This window comes from Lagopus leucura, unplaced genomic scaffold, assembly GCF_019238085.1.
Source record: "Lagopus leucura isolate 7727_CA_CO unplaced genomic scaffold, USGS_WTPT01 Super-Scaffold_100001, whole genome shotgun sequence".
Taxonomy (NCBI): Eukaryota; Metazoa; Chordata; class Aves; order Galliformes; family Phasianidae; genus Lagopus; species Lagopus leucura.
Window position 1 is genome coordinate 44496284 of NW_024962262.1, and position 8350 is coordinate 44504633.

The following is an 8350-nucleotide window of genomic DNA, read 5'->3' on the forward strand; positions in this document are numbered from 1 at the left end:
TTTTATTTTATTTTATTTTATTTTATTTTATTTTATTTTATTTTATTTTATTTTATTTTATTTTTTCTTTGAAAGCCCAGTCTAATAAAAATATTTAACAGAAGTTAATTTTCAATGCCTGTGTACACAAACAAAATACCAGTATGTTTAAATGGACACTTTTAATTGAGTTTTTATGTACTTAGGTTTAGTAGCTTTAGTAAGGTTGTCAAGAAAGTGTTTGCTTTTCCACATCCAGCCCAACCACTGGATATGGTTACTTCCTGCCTGTGCTGCTCATTAATTCTGCATATTTGACATGGAAACTGTCACAGCTGAAATTTCATTCCCCCATAACAGTAGGATTCTTCTTCTCCTCTTCTGTTTCTTGTTCGTTCCCTCCTTGTACTTCCATCATCACTGTGTCCCCTTCTTGTCTGCGGCTTCCTGATTACCTTCTTTCCTGCTCACTCAATAAGTTATTTTCTACCACAACAAATTTTGTTGCTGTGAAGGAATATTTTCTAGCATTTTCATCACCACCTAGAGAGACCTTAACAGACTGGAGCAACAGATTAACAAGAACATCTTGAAGATCAACAAAGAGAAATATTAAATTCTGCACATGTGAAAGAACAGAACCCTGCACCAGTACATGCTCTGCACTGACTGCTTTGAAAGCAGCTTGGTACTCCTGGCAGATAAGTTGGCTGCAAGCTGGCATTGTACCTCCATGGCAAAGAAGACCGACAGTAATCTGGACCTCATTAGGAGCATCATCACCAACAAGCTGAGGGTGGTGATCCTACAGATGGCATTTCTGGAGCAGCTCTGGACTCTGCAGTGCAAGAAAGGCATAAACAAATTACAGCAAATGAGGCAAAGATTGTGAAAGGGGTGGTGAAACTCCATGAGAGGGTCTTGAGGGAGCTGACTGCCTGGAGAAGAGGATGCTCATGGGGATATTATCAGTGTTCATAGTGAACTCCTGCTGGGAGGGCGTAAATAAGATGAAGGCAGGCTCTTCTCACTGGAGCCCAGTGACAAAACAAGAGGCAATGAGCATAGGTTAAAATTCAGGTAATTCCCTCCAGCCATGAAAGAAAAAAATTACAGTGAGGGAGATCAAATCCTGGAATAGACTATAACCAGAGAGGATGTACGGTCTTGAAGATATTCAAAATCTGACTGAAGATGGTTCTGGGAAACCTGCAGTGGCTTGACCCTGCTTAGATCAGTGGCTTGGACAAAGCAATCTCCAAAAGTGCCTTCAAATTTCAATAATTTTTCAGTCCCATGCTATCTCTTCCTTGGTTTGGACAAGTCAGTCACAATCTTCCTGTCTTTCTTGGTTCAAATTTCTAATTTTACGTGGATCTCCAGAGCATAAGAAAAGGATTACATCCCTCAAATCCAGTGTTCATGATGTGGGGTGTCTTTCAGGTTTTGTTTTGTTTTGTTTTCATTTGTATATTTGTGGGAGGGAAGAGAAAGATTTCCTTTACTTAACTCCAGGGCTCAATTTTAGGGACAACTCTCTTTAATATTTTCATAAACGACTTGGATCTAGTACTCAAAGGTAAACTAAGTAAATTTGTGAACAACACCAAATTTGGAGGAGCTGTTGACTCCCCTGAGGGCAGAGAGGCCTTGCAAAGAGACCTTGACAAATCTGAGGGCTGGGAAGTCACTAAATGCATGAATTTCAACAAGAGCAAGGGCTAGATTCTGCACCTGGGATGAAAAAGCCTTGGATCCAGGTACAGACTAGGAGATGAGAGGCTGGACAGCAGCCCTATGGAAAGGGACCTGCAAGTTCTGGCTGATGGCAAGTTGTATGGCATCCAGAAGAACCAACCGTGCCCTGGGAGTGCACCAGGCTCAGGGGAGCGGCTGTCCTTCTCTGTGGCATCACAGAAAAAAAAAAAAAGATTCATGGCAACCCTCAAAAGCCTGACACATAACTACCTTCCTCATGCAGAATGACTAAGGGTATGGCTTGATGCCTTTGTTCATGCAAAAAAAAAAAAAACCAAAAAAAAAAACCAAACTGTGCAATGCCCTGCTGCTTCTTTCAGATGACAAGTTCAGTGGAAAGCTGCTCTGAATCCCAGAATTGGTGCATAGGTCACTTGGTGAGGAAGAGCTGGGAAAAGAGGAACTGGAAGACGCGGATGTCTGGGTGCAAGTTGCAGACATTAAGAACAACACATTTCTCTATCACATTTAAAAGCTTATTTATTGGACTACCAAGTCATCACTTTTCCATCTCCTGAATGGAACAGAACTGTATTTAATACTTACCTCTGAACAAGTGAGATCTCTATGGCAAGCTGATTCCTGCAGGCATTGTTCCACTGGGACAGCTACTCGTTTTGGCAGGTGGTCTCAGGAGAAGCTTACAATCCTGCCTTGGCTTGTAGGTTTGAGGCATATACTATGTGCATGCTATTGTATCCTGGCATTATTCATACAATATAGTAATCCTCCTCATAGTATAATTATGCACACTCTGCTGAATTCCCAAAATGCAATTACCTCCACATGGGGCTGGGTTATGCTCACAAGCTGAGCCAGGGCATGGCTTTCCCTTTTAGGGCGTGGGTCTCAGCCAAGATTAATTTTTCTGTCCTTTCTTGGCAGGTAAATGAGAGAAGGGAAAAGTAAAAAACTTCCTGATTCTGACATCAGCTGTCCCAAGAAGACTGAAGTATTACATCTGAACAATGTGATCTTCTGCCCCTTAGAGGCTTGAGTAGCTGAAAAATAAATGCACCATGGTTTGAAATGCAAATCTAGACTCCCACACAGCTTTCAATAGCCTGACTGGATTGAGATATAGGGCTTAAGTAAGCTTTTCCAGGGAAAAACAGACAACTTCCGCTGTCCAGGTTATAGGGTATAAAGCACTGGCTACAGAGGCAGTATCATAAAAGTCTACAGTTAAATCTCATGGGGACAATCTATAAGGTTTCTAAAAAAGAACAAGGATTTTCACTTGATCTTTCCTTGTAATTCTTTTTCTCTTACTGCTTATCTTTGCTCCTGTATTCTGTCTGTGCCACTTAGCTTAGGAAGGAAGGACATCTGCCAAGTTTATAAACAGACACAGGTAATTCAGAAGTTTTTTCAACATCTCCTAACACTTTCTCCCCTCGTGCACACAACATACTTGGCTGCGGGCCAGGAAAAATCCAGAGTGTTTCCAGGGAGATTTGAGCTCTGCAGAATGCTGTATAGTAGAGTAGGCTTGGGGAAAAAAAAAAAAAAAAAAAAAAAAAAAGAATTCAACATTTTTATGTAACATTTTAGGTGCAAGAGCAGGCAAATTGCCACAATAACACATTCTGTGTCTCCAAAGGAGACAAGTAAAATGTTCATTTGGCTTTTAATGGGCTTCCTATCCTTCATCATCAGCCCTCCAGTCAAGGAAATCTGCATGGTGCTAGGTGTAAGCTGTTCGCCTCTGCTACTGCTGAGCAGGCTGAGCTGGGTGCAGCTAGGGCTGCTTGAGGCTATCATCCCTGAGCAGACAGCCTAACCACTTGATTGCTTTGGAGGTACAGACCCATGATACTGTGTTGATACACAAAGGAGAAAAGGGGAAACCTGAGTAGGGCTGAACTGAGAAAGGAAGCTGCTTCTTGTTACTAAGATCGGTTACTTGAGAAGATAGAAAGAATCTCACTTACTTTAGGAAGCCAAGTACATAGGTGGAAATTAGGGTGTGAATTTTTGCTTCTCTAGGAGACTGTTATAAACAGACATCTTGATATCATGAAGTTGGACTTTATGTTGTCTTTATGGTTAACAGTTAAAGGAATAGCTAATTCCATATTAAAAATAAAACCAAACAAAGAAGCAGCAACAATAAACAAAAGACATATATTTGATCCTCAGGGAGTTGCATTCAGCTGGTAACCACACAATGTTTTATTATAAAAAGCATAAACTCCTTCCTGTTATTTTTAGCAAAGCCAATAAGGCTTTCATGTACTGTTGCATGCCTGAACCACAAGGTAAGTTTTGCCATCACATTTTTTTTTATATCTGGAGCTGAAATGGGGCAGAAGGAGGGTTCCGTATTTTCTCCATGCTGCTCCATGGTTTTCTGTGCCTCCACCAAAGTGACAGACTGATGTCCTGCTGCAATCCATGAGACTGACGCTTGCTTGAAAAAGTTTCCCTTCTGAGAACATGGAAGGTAGCTGCGTTCCGTTTTGCAAGCCCTATTAAGCCAATTAAATATTGGTTTGAGTTTAATCTGTTTGGTTTTTTTTAAATTATTAATTCATTTTTAAGGAGTATCAGATTCTGTGTGTGCAGGCAAAACTCATAGTCTTCCCTCTATCTCTGAAAGATTCTTCAGAGGGTGATAACCTCAGCAAAGGATGAATGCTGAGGCTGCCTGCTCGTCTGATGGAGGACTTCTACCACATTATGCACCTGTAGATTTCCATTTGCACAACAGAGAAATCTGTTCTTCAAGTACTCCACAGAAGTCAAGATGGACACAGTCTGCCGCACGGTTCTCCTGCAACCAGCATTTTTCCAACCTCTTCTCTTTCAGTGGGCAATCAAGACCAAATTCTATGCAAGGCAATTTTCTACCTCTATATTCTATGTCAGGCTGAGTATAAAGGCTGTGGTTAAAATGAAACAGTACTTGAAATGGAAAAAAAATCAGGTCTTGTTTTCTTAAAGTTTATAAAGCTAACCTTAAAAAAAATTCTCTTTTGGTTATTGCTCCAGAAATATCTTTTTAGCAGTCCTGACAGCTTTCAGAAACAAAAGAGCCTTCCAAGAGAATTTTAAAGACATTTTCAAAAAACACTTTTGCCTTTGTATTTGAGAGAGGCTTTGGCAGCACTGCAAAACAGCAGCGCTTCTCTTTACTCCCTCTTCTCTTTGTCAATCATTTGAATTTACACTGCATTTAGAGTTTGTCACATAAAGTACTGGAGACTTTAAAGTCATTCCTTCCAAACTGGTAATTTTGTACAAAAAATCCTACTGCGAGGCCTTGTAAAACTGAATCAAACAAATGAATAATTTGGAAAATGATAAAATACTGAACATAAAGATATTAAAGAGCAAGATCTCTGGCTGCTCTCCTTTCTAGCTAGATATTTTTGTTCCCTTACTGAAGGGTATGCAACTGGTAGGCTCTGCAGAAAGAAACTAGTGACAAGGAAACTGCACACAGTTTTCCCAAAATGGAGTTTTGCTGTAAAGAAAGTGATTAAAGCTCTCGTACAAGAGCAAGAACAAAATTCCTGAGTGACTTATGTTAGGAGACAATGGACTAGAGAAGCAACTCCATGAATTCAATAGGAATACATAAGGGACATGTGAGATAAGGCCAAAAGAGGCAATACACTCAATTGCACTTAGTGATTCAAGTGATGAATTTGTAGCTTACTGGAAATTCATCTTACAGCCTGGTAAGGAAAATGTATCACTTATAAGTCAGTCCTTCCTTCATTGCTTCCCTCCATCCAAGCATGGAACACTGGTGTCAAACGTACAGAAAATAGAAGTGTGGTTCAGCTAGTCAAGCACATATCTAATGTGGCTTAATATCAATTATAAAGCAAAGCTAAACTTCCTGCTTTTGTTCATCTGTACTGTCTTTATTAAATATACACTTAGAAGAACTTTAAAGCTGTTTACCACAAAATAATTCATGGAATCTCTGCAGCTTCTGACAGTGTAAACAGTAGGTGAACCGAGTCTGTAAAATACAGGCATTAAAGTGATTGCATGGGAAATGTAGTGATGATGAATGCACATCCTGACAACAGTAAACACATTAATATTTATGTTGTAGCATTTGCATGCATCTCACAATTTTTAACAGTTTTTTGTTAATGTTCTTTACTGAATGTACATCTTTTATGCCTAATTAATAAACCACATCAGAATATTTTTCATATTCTGTGTATGACTAATAAGATGAAATTAGAATGTCACACCAAAAGATTTGTGTAGCTAAACATTTAAAAAATGTGAAGATTGTTTTAACCAAAATTTCCCTTTCTGCGTACTCAGAGTACAGAAACTGGAAATGTATTCAGACAGACATGCTGAAGTGGCATTTGTCTGATTAAATGTAGATACTTGTATCTGTGCTAGGAGTTTTATATTCCATTTACTGTAAATGGAAAGAAATTGGCATTTCTAGGATGTGATTCAGCCTTTTTAAAGATAGACATCTTAAAAAAACCAGACATCTAATATAGGTCAGAAAAATTTTATCCTAGAAATGCTTATTATTTATGGCTTAACAGCAGAAAGAATTTAACTCAAACATAGATACTGGTTAGAGAAGACAACTACCACTCTTTAAAATCTTGCCTGTTCCTCAGGAATAGAAAGAATGAAGTTCCACGCCTCTTGAAGTCCTTGACAAAACTTCCTTTCATTTTGCTAAAGTCAATATTTCAGCCACAATTTATGAAAACTAATAAAAAACTCTTAATAACTACTATTTAGTCCTACTTTAATTGAATAATATTATTTGCATGTTCTTTCCTGTCATTTTTCGTTCTCTTTCTGACTGGACTCTCAGCTTCAAAATTCTGTATTTGGAGCATTTCAGGAGATGCCCAAAGGTTTCTACTGCCATACTTAAAGAGTCACCAAAGCAAGTGATGAGCGAGCTCATGCCAGCTTTCCTAGGGGGAAAAAGAAGATCTTCAAACCCAATAATGTAATTCTAGCATCTTCGGAAACGCTGAAGCCTGGACTGTTGTCTGAAGAAAAAAAAGTGTTGCAATGCAGGCATAAATTCAGCCTTTCAGAGACATTACACGGAAAGAAGACTCCAGAAGAGTAGGTGGCCTGTGCCTTCACTTCTCTAGAGAAAGTTGATTTCAATGCACAGCATCCAATCCTGTGTCTCTGCCAAGACCTTTATTGCCCTTAGATATAATTATTACTCTTGGGAATTTTTTCAACTACACTGTGAGGAATGCATCACAGCCCAACAGAAAAGTCATTTTTGGCATGAACTTGAATTGCATAGCCGAACACATCTAAGACAGAAAAATGCAGAGCAGTCTCAGTACTCATATCTGGCAGGATCTATTCTTGTTCTGAGCTGTTCCAAAACTCTATGTATCAGTGTTTGTTTTGGAAAGCAATTCAAAAAAGGACCTTGAAAGGAACTAACTTGCTTAGACTCCAAGCAGTTAAAGGACTATATAATCCAGAACTAAACTGTGAGATAAGGCTTTTTGGTAAAGTAGAATCAGTGTTTGGTTGAGAACTCCAAGTATGCTAAATTATTTTTGGTGAGTTTATTAACTTAAATAATATGGAATAGGTTGCCCAAGGAGGCTGTGGCTACCCCATCCCTGGAGGCATTCAAGGCCAGGCTGGATGTGGCTCTGGGCAGCCTGGTCTGTTGGTTGGTGACCCTGCACATAGCAGGGGGTTGAAACTAGATGATCATTGAGGTCCTTTTCAACCCAGCCCATTTTATGATTCTATGGTTCTGTGATTCTGTGATCTTTCAGAACATCAAGCCTTCTTAGGTGCTGATTAGTGGCTGTGGTGGTATGAAAATTTCTGTCGTAGGACCTGAAAGAAAGTGCAGGATCTTTGTGTGTGGACCCCAAATTCTATGACCAGGTTTCTGTCAGCTAAGATGAAACACAGCAAATATGATTTATTTTACTGTGTGTAGAAGCTACTGGTAGAAGCTTCTCTGAGATGAATTTTCATGCTGTGCACAGCATTTAGATAATAATATGGGGAAAAAAGATGTTCTGAATTTCTCTTTTTAATTATTAATAATATGAGTGTTGTAGAGTTGCATACTTTTCCCCACTGGCTGTAAAAGGTGTCTACAAAGATTAGTTAATAGGGAGATGTCTGTGTTGTGGCATTTTTGTTTAATCACATTACTCCAACACATTTTTTCACTTCCTAGTTCTTGCTTAAAATATGTATATCTTTGGATATTCTGCAAATACAAGACTATCTCTTAATAGCATATGGTGTTAATTGGTTGATGGATGGACACAGCTCTCTCTGGGTACTGTGAGAATGTGAAACTGTGCAATGGGTGTAATGGAGATTAGATGTGAAGTGTGTAGATTGGATGAAGAAATCAAATGTAGGGCAAAGCATGGAGAAAGATTTTTTATTCTCACAGAATCTCAGAATAGGCAGGGTTGGAAGGGACCTCAAGGATCATCAAGATCCAACCCCTCTGCTGCAGACAGGGCCACTAACCTCCCCATTTAATACTAGACCAGGCTGCCCAGGGCCCCATCCAACCTGGCCTTGAACACCTCCAGGGATGGACAGGGCATCCACAACTTCTCTGGGCAGCCTGTTCCAGCACCTCACCACTTTCTCTGTA